Genomic DNA, 24031 nt, shown 5'->3' on the forward strand with positions numbered 1-24031 from the left:
TTGTTTATTATTACTTCGCATCGAAAAAACTCGTCTTTTTACAGTTTTGCAAAACAAAACTCACATTGCATTAATTTAATTTTGTAATTTTTTTTCATTCACATTGACTAAAAACTACTTAACATGACTTCGCAACTTTGAAATTATTCTTTTAATAACATTGCATTTCGAAAACTTTGATTTTACCAGTTTCGCAAAAGAAAAACTACTTTGCATCTATCAAAAATATATTTTGAATCATTTCGCATTAATTTCATTAGGTACTATTCCCATATTTTAGCAACAAAAAAAAAGTGCATTAAATCACTTCGCATTGATACTTAAAAGCTATTGTTTTAATAAAATTGCAACTATAAAGGCATACCTAGTTCGCAATAGAAAAACTCACTTCGCATTTATCAATTCATGTTATTTTTGCTTTATTTTAGAAAACCCAAAATAGAAATATTTTTGTCGGTTAATTTTTGAGTCACCCTGTAAAGTTTTACTTTGTATATTTCGTTTTTTTTTTTTGTTACTCTCGAATCTCCAAAGACCTTCATTGTTATTGTTAAGTTTAGTTTAGTTTTTTTTTTTTTGTTTCTTTTTTGTTTATTCTTTGTGTTTGTTTAGATTGAGTCAAGGGGCATGAGCATATTATGAGTTTGAGTGTATTTTTACTTTTGCTTTTGCTTATTAGAAACGACAACCAACGACGACCATAGCACAACAACAAAAATTATGTTTCTTTGTGTTTTTGAAAGTCAAGGATATTTTTTCCTGAGTGAAAATGTTTGTTCGTAACTGGAAAATTATTATAGTCGTAATTTTTAGGTTAAGGAAAGAGGTTAGGTTTTTATACCTTTTTTTTTTTAATAAATTCTGATTCATTGGAATTCCTTTTTTCTTCAATTTTGTAAGAAAAAAAAAACTAAATGAAAGGTCGACAACGATTTAGCAAAATGCATATATTTATTATTGAAAAAAAAAAAAAATAGGGGCGCGTCAAGTATTATTATTATTTTTTTTTTCTCCTCAAACCAAGAGAATGTTCGTACATGGTTATTACACTATACATGAGATTATAATAGTTATTTTTAGCGTATTGTATAGAATGTCGATTCATTGAACTCCAGGGACAGTTATTTATTACCTAGATATCTTATTTTTATTGCTGAACATGGAAACTGGTTTTTTTTCGTTTTGAAATAAAATACAAAATGTAGGCAATTTCGAATGCTGGTTGAAACTGTCGGTCGTGTATACTATATGCGGTCGGTGTAAAAAAAAAAAAGCAACTTGATATAGAAACATTGAAATACAAAATTGGAAGGTTACTGATTTAACCCTAGAATTGTTAACTAGTGTCATGTTATAGGGAAATGGTCTTGAAAAAAAAAAAAAAAATAGCAAAACGAATAAAGATTAATTTTTAATAAGTTAAATTGATTTTTCGTACGGGCTCTATGTATTGCGTGATATAATTTGCAATCGATTTTATGTTTCGAAATATGAAGATAAGTGATTTCCTTGAGGATTTACTTTCATATAAAATTACTTGATTTGAAAGTGATTTACTATGAAAATTCTTAGACCTTGACATGCTTATCTAGACATGCACTAGGAAATTCCCAGGCTGTACATTTCAGTTAGGGACAAATAAGAGCACATAAGTATATATAGTAAACTAAAGACAATTAAGTTTGGTGTTCCACAAGAAAGTGTCCTAGAACTAGAACCATTGCCTTTTTGTGTAGCCAAATGAGGAAAAAAATCTTTTACCTGAAAAGCTGTTTTTAATTGATTTGCATTCATTAAATCACAAACGCGTATTTTCGCAACAAAGAAACTTGTTTAATATTGCTTATCAATACCTCGGAACTTTAAAACTCTTCTTTTAATAATATTGCATTTCGATAATATTGCTTTTTATAGTTTAATGATAGCTTTGCATTTATTAAATCACAAAACGCATAATTTCGCAAAAAAGTAACTTGCTTAGTATTGCTTAATATTGCTTATCGCAACTAAAAAAAAACTCTTTTTTTAATAACATTGCATTTAGAAAACATTGCTTTTCATAGTTAAATGATCGCATTGATTAAATCACAAAACGCATATTTTCGCAACAAAGAAACTTTGTTGTCTACATGTTTTGGCTTCGCATTTTGTAATAACAGAAATTAATTACGTCGCATTTATAAAATCTTGGTTCTTTATAGCTTTGCAACTTATAAATAAAGCGTTTTTAGGTTCGCATTTTATAATTAGGTATAGCGTTTGCATTTTTTGAAAACTACAAAACGCTGCAATTTATCATTTCGCATTTATTAAATCTTGATATTTTACTATCTTGCAACCAAGAAGCTCATTTTTTTTCGCTTTGCATTGTATTATTTTAACTATTCAACACTTCGCATTCATTAAAAATCTTAATTTGTATAATCATTCAATCAAGAAACAGTTTATAATTATAGCGTTTTCTGATTTTGCACTTATGGAATTGCAATAGAAAACTTCACTTTTTTTTTTAAATTTGTTTTCCTTTGCTTTTCAACCAACAAACAGAGTTTTTTATAGTTTTTAAATTTTCGCATCTAAAAAACTTTACTTTTAAGCACTTCGCATTTGTTGGTTTTCAACCCAAGAAAACTGTCCGTTTCATAAATGTGTTCTTTTTTCTATACTTGGCATATCTTTTCTTGATTTTGAATTATTACATATAATTATAATTTCTTTTACAAAACCTGCAATAAAAATACCAATTTAATTGAGTTTAAGCCTTTTAGTGATTATCCTAATACATTTGAAGACATAAAATGCCTCAAGTCCATCATAATTAAATTGATTTTAATGTCTTTCGTGTTTTGGAACAAATTTAATGCCATTAAAAGATTTAACTTTGAACTGAAGCAATGTCGATTAAACCTGCCCTGGAGCAGCACTAAAGACAATAATCATTTCAAGATTATTGATCTTCTCGCTATCTTTAGTGAGTTTTTGGTCAAAGAAAAAAAAAAAAAAAAGAAACTGCGACTGCCAGCTTTGAAAAAAAGTGTTTACATTTGCAAAATAGCATACATAAGTATTAAACAAGTCATGAAACATGAATTTTGAGTATGAAAGCGGCGTATTCATAATTTTTGTTCAACTTAAATTTCGAATTGTTCTTAAAAGCAGCTTAAATAGTGTCTAAATACGCTTCAATATTTTGTTTTTCTTCATTTTAGTTATGAAAAATCAGACCATTAAAAATAAATTCTTTCACAGAAATCCATACTTTTTGAACGCATCCCCAAACCATTGACATAAAATACAACTAAAATCAGCGCCATTTTGAAAAGGTACTGTCAAATGACAAACGATTTACTTGACAGAATTCAAAATGGCAATGACATTTAACGTACAAAAAATAAACACCGCCATTTTGAATAAAATTTTAAAAATGGCGACAATTTCACTAGTCAATGGCGATATGGATGCGTTCAAAGAGTTAGTCACTATTTCAATATTTCAAACGGAATGAATTTAAGTTTAATTCACAATAATTGACTCTCAACCAACAAATTGAAAAATTATATTAAAATGAAAATGAAAATGAGAAACTACTGTTTTATTTTTTTTGTCTTGTTATCGATTCAAATAAAATTAAAAGTTGATTCTTTTTTAATTTTTTGCCTGTTAAATATTTCTCTTATTTCCTTTAAAACAAACAAAAAAAAAGTCATTGTATCCACAGATCATACCAAAAAAAAAACCAACTGAATTAATTACATAAAAACAATATTGCAATGGTATTTTGGGGGGATGTTATTTCTGTATCATATTTTTGTTTTATTTTATATAATTTATTTTGTTTTCATTGGTTTTTTAAATGAAAATTAATTTAAAACAAAATTAATATCATTGCCTCTTTATATTTGATTATTGCAAAAGTTATTTATTGATACAATCTTTGTTCTTTTGTTAATTTTGTGTATTAAATTTTTTATTTTGATTAAATTTATGTGCAAATGAATTGAATTAAATGTGAAAATTTTTAACACTTAAAGAAGTGTGTTGTAATAAATTATAAAAATGGCCATAATGAATGCAGATATGATAAAAATTATTTTACAAAAATGCATGCTTATGAGAAGAAGTTTCAGGAAAATAAAGAGTTATCTTTTGGAATTTAGATTTCTTTAAACTTTAACTTGAGATTTTGGTGCCCTTGTCGTGAAGTTTGTCTTTCGACAGTGAACAAAAAAGAGTTTTTAATAATTATGGACAAGTTTGGCAGCCCTTCGGTACCCTGTAAATAATTTCAAAAAGTCGAATTTTGACTATTTTTATGTTTCTTTAAAATAAAATTTAAGATGGACAGAGGTCAAAGTATCATATACCCACAATTTACAAAATACACTATTTCTCTATTAAAACTACAAAATCTCGCCCTTAGCAACAATATCATACAATTTTTCATTTCTAATCTGTCATCTTCAATCAGTGTGACATACCGACCAGACTGAGTGTCCATTTCCCAACAAAATTTTGTTTATTCTGCAAAAAAAACATCACACCGAAACCCAACAGATTAATTTCAAAACACTTTTTCGTTTTGCTGTTTTTTTTTTGGTTCTCACTAATGCAACTGTTGACTTTTTGGTCTCATGGCCTTATGATGTCATAATGATGGACCAAAAATTGTCTACTAGCGCAAAAAAAAAAGTCGAGACAAGCACTATTGCTATCATCACGAACCAACAACAAAAAACCAATGGTTTCTCCATTATTTTAATTACGAAGCAACAAAACGAACACAGAAAAGAATATGAAAATCACTGCTCATCTGCAACGGCTGCGGTGGAACCATATTCCTTCAATACAAACAACAAAAAACTATATTTTTGTGCAATCCTAGGAGATTCTCTTTCGCGGAAGCAGATTGAAAAATGTAATTTTTGTCCCCCTCATTTTTGGATGACATTAAAGCAGAACGATGGGATATTCACATTTAGAGTTTAAATAGAAAAAATATGGAAAAAGAAAAAAAAACAAACCTCGATTCAAAAAAAAAATGAGAAGAAAAAGCAATTAGCAATTTTCTTCTTAATTGAAATTTGCAGGCAAAAGTATAATTTCGTTTGTCACTTTGCATTTTTTTTTTTTTGTGTTGTTGGAAAACCGTATTTTGTACCCACCACATGTTAAATGTTTGGCATTTGATGTTTTTTAACACGCAATTCCACTTCTGAACTCAAAGATGAAAGTATTCTTCTTTTTTTTATTTTTTTTTGTGTTTTTTATTTCACATCGTGAACATGACATGAACAGAGAGTTGCATGAATGAAACTTAGTCAGTTGAAAGGGTTTTTTGTAAACTAATGAAGCTGGGTGAACAAAAAAAAAAACAAAATAAAATATATTTTAATTGCAGTCGTTACATCCCTGTATTTTGTGAATTCAAAATTTGACAGGGCTGTCATGAGTAAGGATATAAACGGACTTTTTGAATAGCGAAACTGAGCGAAAGAAAAAATAAAACTAATAAACATGATATTTTAATTAATTTTGTGGAGTAAAGGTTAGTAAAAAAAAGTTTTCTAAACGGTTTACTTTTTGTCTTGACCCTGAGACTTACTTCCATGAACATGAACTAAGCGAAGCTCCCAATAAAATGGAGTAAATTTAATTATATATCAATAACCAGATCAGTTTTAATGTTTTTACTCATTTAAATTTTGGTTTTCCTAAATTTTGGTGGTTTTTTCGCTAAGTTTCTACTAAGTTAGCGAAACATTTTACTGATATCGAATCAACGTGGTGTTAATTTTACACTGTTTATTAGTCACTTTGTTCTGTGTCTAATTTGTGTTTCGCTAAAATAAAAACAATTTTGCTAAGTTCTTATGCAGTTGGCGAGCATTCCTATTATATCAAAAAGAGCCGAAGTCAATATTTTAGTGGAGACTAGTTTTGTTTTTAAGTCTTTTTTTATTTTTTTGCTTTGTTAAATTTTTCGCTAAGTTCATATGAAGTAAGCGTAGCTTATGTCTTTAAAATCGATTTGAGTGAGGTTTATACTGTATTAGTTATTTTACAAGTATCTAACGACATTGTTGAATAAGATCTCCCTTTTTATTTATACTTTAGGTTTTATGAAGTATTTCGCTAAGTTCCAATGAAATCAGCGAACAGAGATTTCGTTCTAATTAGTTACAACAGATTTGATTTTTTGTAGACATTCATTTAATATTATTGTTTCGCTGATTATTCGCTCAGTCTATAAAAGCTAGCGAAGCAGCTCTTTTATTATTACATGTATCAAATAAAAGTCGTTGGTTGGTAAAATGAAATAACTAATAATAACTTAAGCAAGAAAACATTGACTTTTCGATAATAATAATGTTTTTCGCTAACTTTATATGAACTTAGCGAAACATTTTCGAAAAAAAACATTCAAATTGCCTTATTGGTAACTGCAAAAATTATCAAACTAATTGCATCTTGATTTGTGATGCAAGTTTCGCTAAGTTTGCCTTAATTTAGCAAATCAATCTATCAATTCATTGACTCATTCCCATTAATGATGCATTGTTTTCATCACTCACGCATTATTCATTAGCGCTACTTCAGAATGATCAAAGTAAAAAGTAACTTAACTTGATTGAGACAGAACCACAATTATTCAGCATTGCGAAAGTCCTTCTAAATGAGATTTCATATACACAATGGGTGCGTTCGGAGATGAGTAACCATAGACATTGTCAATTTAATGAAAGGAAAAAATGTATTTATTCCTTTTTTTTTCAATCACTCAACTCATTGAATATATTGAATCTGAAATGTTTTTTTCAACAAGACCTTGACATATAACGCATGGAAAACTTAAAATTTGTGCATATAGATAAACCAACAATAGTTGTTCAATTTTCTGAGTACGTATTTTTTTTTGTTCACCACAACAAAAGAAAAAGATAATAAAAACGACAATTTTTTTGTTTAACAAAAAAAAAAAATCACAATTAAACCAGACAAAGTACTCATTTCCTATGAAGCTTGAAACTTATCAATGTGACCTTGGCATGGTCAGCGAATTTGTGCTATTTTTATTTTTTTTTTTGTATTATTATTATTTTTCATCAACCATTATTATAGGTATGCTATTATTAATATTACAATCAATGCCCCGTCACATAACATTAAACATTATATATTGTCAACGTATATGCGCATAAGTTTACATACCAATTTTTTCATATATTATAAATTGTTGACAAACAAAAAAAAAAAAACTTCATCCAACCAAACAATATAAAAAGCGAGAAAAAATGGAAAGAAAAAATTATAATAAACAAAAACAAAGAGAAGAATTTTCATTACGAAAAGAGGATGTCAAGATGTAAAAAATGTCGTTTTTCTTAGTTTTTTTTTTATATAGGTATAGTTGGAGGAGTGTGTGTAGCAGAATACAGATTATACACATGGGAGTAGATAGAGATGTACGATGCACGGAGATATAAAGATAAAAACAAACAAAATAAAAAACAAAAAAAAAACTGTTTCCAGAAACACAAAGGTTTAAGGAAAAGTCTGTTTAGATTTATGAACATTTTTTTATGACTCAACTATAGTTTGGTTGATTGTTTTTTTTTTTTTTTTTTTATAAACAATATTTTTATGAGAGGGAGTTATGATAAGGTTATATATGAGATTTGTTTTTATTTTTATTATTATTGTATGCAGAAGTAGAGTCATAACTTGAATTTATTTAGCGAAACTATATTTGCACACAAAAAATGCAAAATGATAAATGTTTTGAGGTTTTTATTATCTTTTTGGGATGTAATTTAATTTAAGAGAACGCAGAGTTGTATATTTTAAATGTCGCATTTAATAATGCGACTAAATTAATAACACTGGTCGGCAACGAAAATGGAGCTTAAACCAAACCATACTTTTCTAAAGAACTTTTGTGTGCTGATTCCGAATTTGAAGTCAAAATTTGACTGGCACGTCAAGTTTTCGAAATAGGTCAAAAACGCGTTTTTGTGGTACTTTTGGCGTTGAATTTCATCACCCATAAATTTTTTTTCGCAAATCTACATATCGACGGTTAAACTGCAAAACCTCGTTAGTCGTTTTTGTCTGTTTGTTTAGAAATAAAAAAAAAACTCATAAAATAATTTTTAAAAAACCAAAGAGATAAAAAAAAGTTGGTTTGAGTTATTAAGCCCTGATTTTTCAATCGTCAGTTAGACTATCAGAAGAATAAATGTCAATATAAAAAAAAAACTTTTATTCCTAGGAATAAGCTCTATCTGAGGTTTATCTGACTATTGAAAAATTGGCCCTAAATAAACTATTTTTTTATTTCTTTCATTTTTACTTGCTCTATAGGGCAAGTATTGGTTTCGTGTAGAAAAAAAAAATCGAGGTTTTAATCAAAACCAACATTACGATGATGGAGAAGATCAAAAAAGTGGTTTTCGTCATGCCGTCCGTCGGTCTGTGCGTGCGTGCGTCTGTGCGTCCATCTGTACATCGAGCTAGGGCCTAAACGGATGGATGGATTTGCTTGAAACTTGGTACAGATGATTTTTACGTAATTCCCTAGACCCGTTTTTTTTATTTTTTTAATACCTCCATTTTAACGCATACCTCCCATATAACGTTTTCGAGGTATTGCAAATTTCTCGAAAACGGCTCTAACGATTTCGATCAAATTTGGTGTGCGGAATACTCTTATTGATTCTAACAAAACTGCGTTTTTAGTTTTTCTCAAAAAATGCGGAGAACGGAAATATGGCGTTGCCGTTTTTCAAAAATTGACATATTTTTTAAGTTCATATATTTCATCAAAGCATTAGTTATTTTATTTAAAATTTACAGAGATCATTAAGTATAAAATGTTAAAAAAAAATATTTTTAAAAACATTTAAAAAAAAAATTTTTAACTAATTTTTAAACTTTTGCTTTTTTTTTTTTTGATTTTTTTTTCTACAAAATCTTAAATTTCCAATAGATATTTAAGATAAAGATACTGTGAACTACAAGAGCAAGTACGTGCGACCCAGTCGTGCATTTTATTTTAAATTGTTTTATGAGTTTTTTTTCGATTTCTAAACAAACAGGCAAAAACGACTTACGAGGTTTTGCAGTTTAACCGTCGATATGCAATATTCAAAATATTTTATCGTTTTAAATACGTTTATTTTTATTTTCGAAATTATTTTTTTCTAAAAGATATTTGGTATAGAAAGGTATGATATCTCAAAATCTTGGTGGTTAAGGTAACTTATGGTTTTTGAAGCAGATTTGAAGTAAATTTCAGTTTTCGACTCCTGATTTGGTTGAAAAAATAACAAAATATTACGGAAAAATAATATTTTTAGGTCAAATGTCACAAAAAAATTCATTTAAAATTGGTTTTTGGTACTTTATAGCTAAAATTGTGATAAGCAGAGCTCAAAAACTAGACGTGATGGGAAAAATCTATTTTGAATTCAGCACATTCAAGATTATTTAAATCACCTTACAGAGTTCTTGCTCCCGACTTTTTTTGTTTTTTTTTTTTTGCCGACCAGTGTAATTTGACTGCAAATTTAACACAGAAAAGGCAGGTAATAAACCCAGTTGGTTAACTCTCAAAAAGGACTGAAATTAACTTTAAGTCATTAAGATGCTTTTTAATAAGTGTACAGTTGAAATTTTAGTATTTACTGTTGCCTGCAGTGTTACAGACAAAGTGCTTAGGGTAAGTGAAAAGTGTTAGAAAATCACTGTATAGAAACGTCATTTTGTAAAAATTTTAATGAGAATTTTTCGTAATTAAACACAAAACCTACCTAATTAGATACTGAAAAAGTTTTCTCCTACCATCTTTCTTTCAATATAATAAATCCTAGAAAAAACCTAGGTATAAGTGACCTTACCCCTTAAAAGTACAAGTTTACCCATTTCCAGATTTTCTAGTTTGATTCAAACTTAAAAATCGTTAGGTAACCAAATGAACCAACAATTTCGACTTACTTAAGTTTCCTACAGCACATATCCGATTTTGATTAAATTTGACATTTGTGTTATCCCTAATAAGCTTGATGCAGATGACATACTGAAATAAAAATGAAAAAAAAAACATATAAATAAATGAAGTTTTAAATAAAACTGTAAAAAATAAAACAAAAAGAGAATAAAAAAAAAATATTATTCAAAAAACCACATCTCATCATAGAACAACTCATCATGAGAAAAGTCATCACAAAGTTTTAATTGGAATAAAATTTATTTTGAGTTCACTTTATTTCAATGTTCTTTTTATGGGAATGGATAGTTTTTGGTTGATTTTGTTTATATTAATATTTTAAAATTGTTTTTTTTTTTTACTAAATGTTAACTGTGATGAATTGTCCTTTGATAGACTCTATATATGATGACTTGATTAGCTGTGCAGTGATAACTTGGGTTGAAACGACAATTTTTGTTTTCTTTTTTTCCATTCCTTTCATTTAAAGAGGCAAAGACAAATCATTCGAATTTTGACGCTTTCATTCAAATTTAAATGATATTTGACTTTTAAAAAACAAACTTTTATACAGAACTATAGATATTTGTTTCTTACTTCGCCAACCTATTCGTTCTTATTTGAAGAGAATTATTAAAACCTGAAATTGCCCTAGAATTTCGCAAGAAACTGTCGATTCTTTCATCTTCTTTTATTTCTAATCTTGTTACAATCTCTCCTCAAATCGTTCTATTTCCCCTAACTTTTCAAAAATAAAATCGAAAATTGCAAAAGAAAAAATAATTCACCTTGAAGCGTTACTAATTATCTGTCAAAATGTCATGTTCGCTTTGCAACATCACAATTCAACAATGTGTGTAATATTTTTAAGAAATTATTACAAAAAAAAAAAAAACAAAAACAAGAATCTGATATCAATGAAATTGAAAAATAATTGATAATAATTCTTGCAAAAGGGGCATTCACATTTCACACCAATTAACCTGTTAAGTTCATTATAATTCTAATATAACAATTTGTTCAATCAAAAAACAAAAAAAAAAAAGTTCTTATTACAAAACATCTGCTGAAAGAGAGAACGTGTTTATTATTTTTTATTTTTTGTATTTTTTTTTTCTTCTTAAGAATAAAATTTCATTGTAAAGAATAAAATTAACACTGAACTTAAATGACCTTTCACAAATCTTAACCTCAAGATATATTTTTTTTTTGTTTGATATTAAGTGTCTCAAATGAGGTAAATTACCTCAAAATATAAATACAAAAAATGAAAAAAAAAAAACAAAAAATAAGTGAGGGGAATAATTTATGAAATGTGAACATTCTTATTTAACAGGGTGTCATGGCATTAAGTACTAAATAATTTTTGAAGATTAATTTGGCTTAAATAATTTGTTAATTTCTTTTGTTTAAAACAGAAAATTAGAAGAAAAAATAGAGAAATAAAATTTACAACTTAACACAAATTCTATAAAATTTTTTTTCAAAATCGGATAAGTGGTTTAGGAGTTTAAATAAACTAGAACAACTTCGAGTATTTAATTCAATATATATTCCTCATAACCTAGAAACCGTTTTAAGCTAAATTTAAGTTCCAAATCAAAAATCTCTCCAAGATTTTTGACCACTTAAGATTTTAGAGTGAATTTTGAATAGGAACTAAATTAAGCTATGCTTATAGTCAATGTTACAATGAAAGGACAAAAATAGAAAAAAAAAAAAACTGATGCACCCTATATAATTAAATTACAAAATTCAAACACGTGTGTTTTTTATTTTTTAACTTTTTTGCAGAAAGAACAAAGAAGATGCATTTTTTTAGACAAAAGATACTCCAATTACCTTGAAGAGAAGGGTTATTGACCACAAACCAAATTAATCGAGACAAACAAAAGACTTCCTTTCTTCACATTTTTATAATTTTTTTTTTGCAGTAGAAAAAAGGACTTAGAAGACGTGAATCTGAATAAAGTGAAGGTCTTACAAAAATCCTCTAGATTGTCTTTTTCTTGAAAAAAAAATCTAAAAAAAAGCGAATTATACAAAAACTTAAAAACTCATTTATCCATGAAATTCGTTTGCTTTGTTTTTTTGTTCATTTGTGGTCTTGAGGGCAACTATTTCCTCTTCTTTTTTCTTCTTTACCATTTTAATAAACATGCAACCGCTTCGAACCGCAAATTATAATAAAAAGTAAAAAAAAAAATAGAAGCTGTAATTTTTTTATTCTTCAAAAAATTTTCTGTGAAAAGAAATCCAACTTCTTTTTTTATATCAAGAAGAAAGGAAAAATTCTTATTCGAATTCTTCTCTTTTTTTCGGTTTGTTTCTTTTGAAGGTTAAAATAGATCTTTCAACAAAAGTACAAAAGATTAGATTCATACAAAGAGAGAAATATACAGTCTTTCAAATCATTGAATTTTACCAAAAAGGACCTTCTGCTACTCCTTTCTATTTAATTTCAACTTAAACAAACGAACAAAAAAAAAAAAATAAAAGTTGACAGGGATTCTATTGAGTGCATAATATTAAACAGAGGCCAATAAACTGCAACAATGTACAGAACAGAGCATAAAGAGGTACACTATCTAGATACAAATACAAAAGAAAGAAGAGAGAACAAAATAAAAAAAAAAAATGATATCAAAGAATATATAAAAATAACCCAACAATATCGATGGACTTGGACCTTCGCATATGAGCGATGATGAGAGGGCGGCTTAACTATCATGCAAGATATTGAATTTCTTTTGATACAAAATACAAAAAAAAAACTAAAAATCGAAAGAAAGAAAGATGAGTGACGGATCCGGCTGGTGTATTACTATATGACCTATGTCTATCGCTACAAGCCTTCATCATGCCATTTAATATGCTTCAGAGGATATTGTATAGTGGGAGACAGAGAACGAAGTTAACTTCCAACATTGATCGAAAGAAATAGTCTTCTTATTCTTGCCTTGAAGGCAAATCAATCAGCTTCGCTGTTTGGTAAACAAAGCAAAATTAAGGCGAATTTCAAAGGATTCTTTGTTAATATTAAATACGACAGAGTTAAGGCTTTTTTTTTTTCTTGGCAATTTTGTCAGGTTTAGAGTTCGAGTAGGTGTGGCTGTTTTGATGGGACTTGTTTTTTTTTTTTTTTTTTATTGGAAGACTTAAATAGTATTGACAACGTGAGAATCTTGTACTTTGAAAAGTTTTGGGTTCTTTTTTTGAAATTAGACCTCCTTCTCACTAAATATGCCCAAAGGTTTTAACCTTGTTCTATTTGTGAAAACAATATTATGACTTGGCAAGAAACAAATGAGACTCTACTCATTAAGTAACAAAAAAATAAAATAAATTATGTGAAGTTACAGAGGAATGCTATTGTCACGGGTGGGACATTGTTTAACTTCAGCTTCTGTGATGCAAAGAGAGCTTTAGGTAAGCTGCGATTAACAAAACATATAAAATACATATATAAACAAGCAAAGTAAAACAGGAACATTTCATGGTCTCGGGTGGGACACTTTTAAAGTAAATTTTTTGTTTTGTTTCTAATTGCTATGCATATTTGTGTTAAATTCACTGTGGGCTTTCATAGTTAATCGATTAATATACTATGTATAGTTACAGAAAAAAAAAATTCCATCGTCACGGGTGGGAATTTTTTTTTCATTCATATTCTTTAATTTAGAGAGCTGCTATTGACAAGAAATACTCATGATACGTGCATGTAGAAGTAAGATATAAAATTCAAAAATAAGCAATATAATACAGACAAACTCCATCGTCACGGGTGGGACAGTTTTTAAGTAAAGTTAAATTTATAGTTTACTTTTTGATTCCTATGCATTTAAATTTACAATTTTATACATCAAGGGAGTGGTATGTGTTCTTAATTTTTATTTTAAAAGCAAAAAATCAAGAACAAAAATCAAATGTCACGCCCTAAACGTTTTTTTGTTACTCTAGTTACAGTATGTTTTGTGTCTCATCAAATGAGAGAGGCTCAAGACTAACATTCAGAAATAAATTTGAAGAGTAACAAAATTCAAAAGAATACGGTTAACTAATTTCCTATTTGAAAATCTTGAATTTTTTGAAGGTCACAAAACATAGGATTGAAAATTTTTTCTATTAATTTACCACAACAAATGCAAAAGAAAAAATGTCACACCTGTAAAGCTTTTTTGTCACTCTCGTTTTAAATAGTATTTAAACGACTATTTTTGATAGTTGTTCATCGTTTTGGAGGAGACTTAAGATTGACATTCAAACCTATAACATGGTTTCCCATTTGAAAATCATGAGTTGATTTAAAGGTCAGACCCGTAACGCATGTAAATAAATTTTAAAACCTATAGAAGTTTCAAATACTGTTACTGTTGAAAAGCTTTGTTTTCACTTTTGATGCACAAAAATCAAGACAAAATATCAAATGTCACACCGGTAACGCTTTTTGTCACACCCGTAACATTAATAAAACGAATATTTTCTATCTAATTGAACACCATTTATAATAAATGAGGGCTGAATAACTTATAAAATTTTAAATTAGTGTCACCGATAAATATGGTTATTCCGCCTTAGTCTTAGACTAGATTTTCCTTCATTTAAAAGTCAAAGTCCAGTCTATATACTTGCAAATACCAAAAGGCCAAGTTTAAAACAAACAAAGGCCTAATCATCTGACAGAGGCTGTAGTTTTTTTGTTTTGTTAACCCCACGATGATTTCCAATTCATTTTTTTCTTTGTCTTGTTGATTTCGTTTTACCTTTAGTATTGTCCCCCACTTTTCAATTTGTTTCTTATGGATTTTGATATATTTTTTTTTTATTCAGTTTCTCTCCCCATGATAATAATTTATCTGTCATTTTGACATCTGTTGACGCTGCAATACACAAAGTAGTAGTGAAAGAAAAACAACAACAAAAAAAAACTACATTCACAATAACAAGGGCATGGCCGGTGGTCGACAGAAGTCAGCATGCTATTTGGCGTGTCATGACGTTCCTATGGTGTGGTGTTGTAGGTCCCTTCACCCCAACAGTCCATTAGCAAGGCTAAATAAGAACCCCCCTTCCGTCCAGTTGCTTGAAAATTATATTGAAGAAAAATGCATTCATTTATATTTTTACCTCATTGATGCATTGCAGAAATAAAATTCACAATATATATCGAGTTTTTTTTTTTTTTGTATCTTTTCCTGTTTTCTTTTGTTTTCTTTCAATTTTTATTTTATTTTCCTTTAAATTGCAACAAGAGGGAGATGATTGCCTTTTTTTCAACACTATGGTCTTTTTTTTGTTTAAATTCTTTTTTGTTTATTTTGTGAGAAGAGGCGAGAGGGGTTGGTGGGGGGAGGGCTTATGAGTTAAGGTTGTTATTATAAAATTTAATTAAATCGATACCCCATAAGATTCAGTTATTTGCACTGATAAAATCAGTTGGGGGTAAATTAATTTTAAATTAAAATGAGAGTCGAGTCGAGGAAGACCAAATGGAATGGAAATGTTTTTGTTGGTATATATTTTTCGTTTGTTTGTTTTTTTTTTTTGTTTCAATAGAATTGTCTCGACGACGACATCTGGAGAAGAATTTTAAATAGAAAAGATTTTGTATTGTTCGTGGTTTTAATTTGTAAGAAGAATATAATTAAAGGTTTTGTGAAGATTTAAATTCGTTTAAATGAATTTTTAAAAAATATATAAACGGTTTGAAAATGTGAATGTGTAAATTATTATAGTTAAAATTGAGCTGCTTATTTTCTTCATCATGAGATTGTGAAAAATCAAAGACAGTCAAAGCAATAAAAAAAAAGTAAATTAACCATTTCACAAATAGAAGTCATTAGTTTGCAAGATAAATTCACTCTTTTGCAAATAAAATTCACCCTTTTACAAACCAAATTCAACATTTTACAAATAAAAATTTCAATTCAAATTCAATTTTTTTAAAAAGAAATTCTCTCTTTTGCAAACCGAATTTATCTGTTTGGAAACCAAATACATCCTTTTTCGAAGCCAATTCACCCTTTCGCATGGCAACTTCATTCCAAATTCACCGTTTTGCAAATCAAATCCATCCTATTTCAAAGCCATTTCACCATTTTGCAAAACAAATTCACCTTTTTGAAAAATAAATTCTCTCTTTAAATAATGTAAATTTAATAGCAATTACTTACTTATAAATAAATTACATATTTAAGCAAACAAATAAGTTTAATCGACAAAGGGGAGAAGTTAATTTGCAAAAGGGTGAATTTGCTTTGCAAAAGGATAAATTTACTTTGAGAGAGGGGGAATTTATTTTGCAAAAGGAAATGTGCGAATTTGCTTTGTAAAGGATGAATTTAATTGACAAGACACTGAATTTACATACTTTAAATTTATTTCTATGTTTTTTGTGATGTTTTCAGAAAATATAATAAAAACAATTATGGTGGCTGGATACAAATTTTAGTGGTATGTAAACAAAGCAGTTGAATGGAGACTACACTTCCAACAAGTAACGTGAATGTGGAAAATGTAATTCTATATTTTTTTTTGCGATGTTTTTTTTATCTGTTATTATGAAAAGGCGATTAATGTTTTTCCTATGTTTCTTATAGATTATAATAAAACGAGTGGCCGAATGAAAATGGAAGTGCCATGTAAACAAAAAAGAAAATCAAATTCTATGTTTTTGCGATGTTTTTACCAATTATAATAAAAATACTGATACGGCTGAATGATACATAGAAAAAATGTATTTTTGAACCATACTGTGGGAAAATAAATCGGTTGCATGATTGCAATGTGAAACTTCAATCAATCTATTAAAAAGACTTATTATTAAATAAAAATTCCAAACTACCTTTGATGAAACTTAAACCAGAACGCATGACTGTTCTTCAACTAGATCACATCATCAACAAGAAAATTCACAATAACCAATTCTGAATTGAAATGAAAAATCATTGAAAAATTATTACTTTCGTTCCAATTCACAATATTTATTCGCCAACTAAAAAACACCGATGCGAAAGTATTTCCAAACCCTTCTGATTGCACTTGAATAAAGAATTCTTTGTATCTATTCAATTGAATTCGAGTGTATACAACCTCCCATATGCGAATACACCATGATTTTTTTTCGCTTATGAATATGAAAAAGCAGATGTTCACTGTAATAATACACACACAACGCTTTTTCCTTGAGTATTTTTTCTTTCCGTTTTTTTGTTTTTATATTTTACTGCGAAAGGAAATTTAATCGAAGCGGAAAGAGAGAAAAATATCTGCCATCCATATGATGTCATATTTTTAAATGAAAAGCATGCGTATCAGAAAATAATAATAATATAATTAAAGTGTCTCATAAGTCATATAAACTTGCTTAAATTCCTTACCCAAGGGGTGTGAAATTATTGCAAAGAAAAAAGTATAAATCAGCAGATTTCTGTTCGAATAAAATTGACTATATAACTTCTGTGATATTTCACGCATGAATTTTAAATAAAATGCTTCGCTAAGTTTCAAATGTCAAAAAGCCAAAATCGAAGGTTATTTCTAATCCAATATATCCTTGTCAGGGTATAAACTTTTTTCCATAAGATTCCCCATGCGGTTTGTATAATATCTCGCAAGAGTGTGATATTTCACGCATTAATATCTAAACACAGTGAAAAAAGAAAAACAACCCGGAAAATCGTTCTCATTTTTGCTTTCAAAGGACATTAATACAAGAGTATCCATCTAACAACCAAAAAAACAAAAAACGAAAGACATTTGTCACTTAAGCTCACAAAAATATGACCCTTGAAAATCCTCAAATACAAGAGGAAGTAAAAAAAAAGCAACAAAAAAAAAGGATATCTCAGCGCGAAAAATGATTCTCCATTTATTTTCCACCCATTTTCGTTGTACATTTAAAAATGTATCATTCAAGCTTAAAGAAAATCCTCTCAAAACACGACGACGCAAAAAAAAAAAGTGTCTAATCCTATTTTTCTCACTTCACACAGCGTTATCCTTAGAAAGGACGACAGAACAAAAAAAAAACTCCACTATCACATTTTAAACACCCTGATGGATGAAAACATTTAAAATACAAAACGAAAAAAAAGCCCAGGAAAAATGCAAATGGCAATCAAAACTTTGTATTCCAGAACCATTTTTTTGGTCCTTTTTCTTCCATTTTAAACATTTTTTTAGTCGGATTTTCAACATAAAATATTCCCATTCGTTCGTTCATCCATCAAGTTGTGTTTTCACTTTAAATTTTGTTTTACATTTTTTCTTTTTTATTTTTTTGTTAAAATAAAGTTTATCATTAGTTTGCCATCCATTTCATTTCTCAGTCACGCATAAGCGACAATTTCAACTTGAAGAAAAGGAGGCAATAGTACAGCAAGCACATCAGTAAAGAAGATTTTGTTTATTCAAATGGCATGGCACAAAACCGAAAATGTATTTGCATGAAAATCCACCAGAGGCCTCCCTTTATGGAAGTATTTTTTTTTTTTTTTTTTCATTTTACTTCTCAAAGCAAAAATACACATACAACTGACAAATATGTAGAACTTTGTATACCCTTCTCATCGTCATCAACAAAAGCCCACCCAAAAATAGTGTATCAGAACCTAAAATGTGTTCTATCTTTTCATAAATTTAGTTGTTGTAGATTGGCGCGAATGAGTGAGGAAAGAAAAGAAAAATAGACACAATAAAAGCAAAAGCGGAAACATAAAAGGAGAGAATAGAAGAATATATTTATTCTATGCTTTGTATAAGCGAATCGTTTTTGATACAGCGTTGCCATTGCCATATGGAAAACATTTTCAATGATTTGTTGAAAATTAATGACAAAATTCACGTCTGGCACAACTGGAAGCAACTGACTCAGGCAAAATCTTAACTGACAGGTAGATCTGGTAAAAACAACTAGAACAAACGTTTAAGTCAAACTTTACAAAAAATTCAATATTACATACATCTGGCACAACTGGAAGCAACTGACACAAACAAAACTAATAAGTTTTTGGTAGATCTGGAAGAACAAACCTGCAACCTTAAAGTCGTTGATGTTTATCGATAAGCTGCGTCAAAATGTATGATGTTCTAATTCAAAATTTTACATCTGGCACAACTGGCACAAAAAAATTCATACATTTTAGGTATATCTGGCAGAAATAACTTCTACCAATGAAGTTATCAAACTTTATCGATACCTAGCTCTCATAATATTTAATGTTTTGTTGAAATATAATCTAAAATTCAACATCTGGCAGAACTGACACAATAAAGCAAATGGCTTAAGCAAAAAAACTAACAAAAGCTATTTGCAGGAATGAAATAATGAAAACTTATCCTTAAAACCTATTCGTCCTCTATTGTATATTCATCTATGAGTGCCTACTGACCAGAAATAAGAAACTAGCTTCACAGATTATCTGGCACCAACTGACACAAAACATGTGTAAAGAATTTTTGTACCTTAAATTAAAATTGTTTATATCTAGTTGTTATAAGCTTTTGACAACCAATTTTTTGATACTGTTAATCGGGCATCTCTTGATATGAACTTCATTTTCAATATCTGGAAGCGACTGACACAAAATTTTAAGGAAAATTCTTAGAACATTTTCTAATAAATTGAAATTCTGATGTTCTTTTTTATATAATTATTCATCTGGTGACAATTGGCATAAGAGACCAGAAAATGTTTCATCCATTACATCTGGCAACAACTGTCACGAAAAAAAAATATGGAAATTTTCATCAGGGACATTTGCAATGCAAAATGAATATTTAACCATTGGCAAACTATAATGATTTATTTTCAGCAGAAACTGTCAGCGACTGGCAAAAAAATTTAAAATATTTCGAGACTTTTACAAAAATTACATTTTTACAAAAATTACATTTTTACAAAAATTAAATTTTTACAAAACTTACATTCTTACAAAAATTACATCTTTACAAAAAATTACATTTTTACAAAAATTACATCTTTTCAAAAGTTACATTTTTACAAAAATTACATTTTTTACAAAAATTACATTTTTACAAAAATTACATTTTTACAAAAATTACATTTTTACAAAAATTACATTTTTACAAAAGTTACATTTTTACAAAAATTACATCTTTTCAAAAGTTACATTTTTACAAAAATTACATTTTTATAAAAATTACATTTTTGAAAAAATTACATTTTTTACAAAAATTACATTTTTACAAAAATTACATTTTTACAAAAATTACATTTTTACAAAAATTACATCGTTACAAAAATTACATTTTTACAAAAATTACATTTTTACAAAAATTACATTTTTACAAAAATTACATTTATACAAAAATTACATCTTTTCAAAAGTTACATTTTTACAAAAATTACATTTTTACAAAAATTACATTTTCACAAAATGACAAAACGTTGTATAACTTTATACAACTGTTTTAATTTGGAAAATGTGATCAAAAACCTTTTTTATTGTTGTCTTATAGCTGTCAAACTTATACACAAGAGTAGATTGTCTTAACCACGAATAATGTGATTAATATTTTTATTAAATAAAGCATATTTCCAACAATTTGAAAAAAAGTTATGCAGTGTATAAGTAGACAAAATCTAATAAATACGACTGTAAATGAAGATTGTTTAAAATATAGCAGACAACAGATATTACTGTTAAAAAAAAACTCTATTTCGAATATTTTTTTATTTTCTGACTTATTATCCTTTAGCAGATAAAGAGTTACATATCCTATAACCAGCGGACGATTTAGACGCTTCCAACGATACCTCATCTTTCAAATTATAAAAAGAAGTTTAGAAGTTTAATGGGAACAAAGTTGGACAAACAAATGGAATGTTGTGTAGATCAAATATGTACTAGCCAACATTATCAACGATTTCAAATTTTCGAACCCAGCTGAAATTTAAGTAACATCGATTGATATGTAAGACAAATTGTACTAATGGCAACACTGTTCAATAAACACAATCGACAAAGTCATATTAACAGTTTATATGGATTTCAAGAGGGCTGCTGGCAAACGCTTTTAAAGCAAAACAAATAGTAAAACTTAATACTCCCACAGCAGCAGAGAGGAATATTTTAGACTTTTTTTACTCCTTTTTTTCGTTTTTGGATTTTCAAAAGTGCTAGACGCACGTACACACACAGTTTAAATGAAAATCGAAGCCAAAAACAATTGCACATACAAACAGAAAAAGATAAATAAAAATTTTACTCATTGTGTGTTTCAGTAGATATAGGATTGGATATAGGATACTGAACTAGAGGAGCCCGCCACAACAAACATTAATACCGCACATTTTGTAGATAGGGGCATGCGAGCACGAAGGACCCAAATCTAAAAACTCTCAATCGACATTGTCGGTCGTTCATCACATATTTTTGGTATACGTTTTTGGCTTTGGTTTTATCTTTGTTGATTATGGTGGTAGTGGTATTGGCAAAGTTTTGACCTCTCTCTGTCTCTTTATCTCTTAAATGATGTGATGGTTTTCAATATCTATGAAAATGATGACAGTATTGAGAACAAGAATAATCACAGGAAAATTTTAATCAAAATTTCTATGGGATCATTGTGAAGTTGTGAAACACCCTGTTTATGAATTTCCAACACATATAAATTGCATACAATTTCAGTGATTTATTCGATGCAATCATTTTTGTGAGTTTATTGCCCTTTCACATGCAATATCATTCACCCATGTTGTTGATGATTAACATTGCTCATGTAAACACCACCACTTTATCATCAACTCATATTCATGACAAAGGCAATATAATAATTTCAATTCTACACACAAACATATTGTTTGTATAAATGAATTTTGGTTTGATTGATAACTTATACGGGCATTCTACATATATTGATAAATTCAATAATACAATGTTTGTAGGCTATCAAAAGTAAATTTTGTATATAAATTTGATTGCTGCCGCCAAAGGTCTCTTATGCCTCTTATACCTTTATACTTTACAGACGTATACTGAACTCAATGCATATAAATATAAATTGCCGCCTCCCTTATCCTTAAAACTCGTATCTATATATATGCGGTGACCCCAAAACAATAATCCTTGTCCAAATAATAAAGATAAATAATTTCTCAAAAGTCTTATCGAACGGCTGCACGAATAAATATTGTTCCCATTCCATAGCCATTGTAATAATCATTGAATAAATATTGAAGTTTTTGTGTGGTAATCTTATTTATTACAGTCGTAGTTCTCTAAGAAGGGGGGCGGTCTTCAGAAAATTATATTGCTTGAAAATTTGTCAGTTACTAGGTGCAACTTATTCCTGCATTTTCACTACTCTTTCGAGTGATGATTTATCGATAGTTATCAAATGAAGTTTGGTCGACTTTTACTAATCAAGGCACTGAGCAAATTTGCATGCAATTTGTGAGCAATTTTCATAGTTTTGAGCAGTTTTTTTTTTCAAAATTAGTCAGCAAGTGTAGCAATTTTGTCATTTTTTCTTCAAAGTGAGCAATATTTCCTAAGTAAAGAAATCTCTCAAAATTGCAACAAATTTTGTTTATGAGTGCGCTGATTTGCAAGCAATTTTTATCTCCTTAATAGGAGAAAATTTCAAGCAATTTTTATACTTTAACGAGCAATATGTGCTAAAAATTTGTTGCAAATCATAGATTTTGACAGCAACAATAAAAATTGCAGCAAGTGGTTTATTGGTTAATTGATGCAATGAATCAAGCAATTTGTAAGCAATTTTATCATTTTTATTTCTTCAAAGTGAGCAATATTTGTTGCCACGTAAAGAAATCTATCAGATTTGCAACAAATTTTATTTATAAATTCGCACGCAATTTGCAAGCAGTTTTTTTTTCAGTTTAGTGAGAAATATTTGACATTGAATCAAGCAATTTTGTCATTTTCTTCTTTAAAGTGAGCAATATTTGCAAAAAAGTTTTCGCTTAGTAAAGAAATCTGTCAAAATTGCAACAAAATCTGTTTATTAATGCACTGAATGCAATTTGCATGCAATTTTCTCAATTTGCTTTCGGCTGAATGAGCAATATTTTTCCAAAATTTGTTGCCAAGTATTGAAAATCAGTACCAAAATGGAATCAAATTAAACTTGGTTAGCGGCTCTGAAGTAATTTGCATGAAATTTTCAAGCAATTTTTGTAATTGTTTCTCCTTTCAACAACATGCCCAATTTGCAAGTAGTTTTTGTAAGTTTTTACCTAAACCAACAATATACACTTAAAATTTCTTGCGAAATTGCGGCAATTGTTTAGCACTGAAGCAAGCAATTCGCAAACAATATTTAGTCAATTTTGTCATTTTTTCTCAAAAAATAGCAATATTTGCCTAAATGTGTTGATAAAACAAACCTCAAAATTTCAGCAAATTTTGCTTATAAATGTGCTGAACTAATTTACATGCAATTTTAAAGCAATTCTATTATATTAATATTTACAATATTTACTCCAAATTTCATACTTTGTTTTGGCAATCACAACAAAAATTGCGACAATTATTGCAGATTAGTGCACTGAAGCAAGAAATCTTTAAGCAATTTTGTAATTTATTCTCTCAAATTGAGCAATATTTGCCGACAATTTGTTGTGAGTAGAGAAATTAGGTAAAATGTTCCTTATTAATTCTCAATGTTCACCATTTTTTTAAAGATTTTGTCTCCTGAAGCGGTTAAGCAAGTTGCACCAAATTTGCATGCAATGTTACTCAATTTTTCTCCTTAATGAACAAAACATGTGCAATTTGCAAGCAATTTTCGTATATTTGCACATAAAAGAAAAAGTGAGTCAAATATCTACTCAAGCACGCAATTTTGTAAATTTAGTGCCCTGAAGCAATTCGCAGGCAATTTTGGTAATTTTCTTTCTTAAACAGAAATATTTGTAATCTGCTTGCAAGTATGTATTAAGAAATGAATAGCTTGAGCCGTGACAAAAGAAAAAAATGCCTCAAGTTGCTAGCAACATATGATTATCTTAAATGCTGCAACTAATTGCATGTCCAAAATGACAAATATCTTAACAAG

General features: G+C 28.5%; 1 protein-coding gene across 7 annotated transcripts in view; it reads right to left on the reverse strand.

Moving 5' to 3' along the window:
- The window catches only part of LOC129919952 (putative uncharacterized protein DDB_G0291608), a 93709-nt gene that overhangs the window by 36294 nt on the left and 33384 nt on the right, over nt 1–24031 (reverse strand). For 5 of the 7 annotated variants that reach the window (XM_056001076.1, XM_056001081.1, XM_056001080.1 and 2 more), the window contains exon 2: nt 9994–10075. The exons of the other annotated variants lie outside the window; for them this stretch is intronic. The gene's annotated coding sequence lies outside the window, so the exon portion shown is untranslated. The remainder of the gene's footprint in view (nt 1–9993; nt 10076–24031) is intronic. 7 annotated transcript variants of the gene reach the window in all.

This window comes from Episyrphus balteatus, chromosome 4 (genome assembly GCF_945859705.1).
Source record: "Episyrphus balteatus chromosome 4, idEpiBalt1.1, whole genome shotgun sequence".
Taxonomy (NCBI): Eukaryota; Metazoa; Arthropoda; class Insecta; order Diptera; family Syrphidae; genus Episyrphus; species Episyrphus balteatus.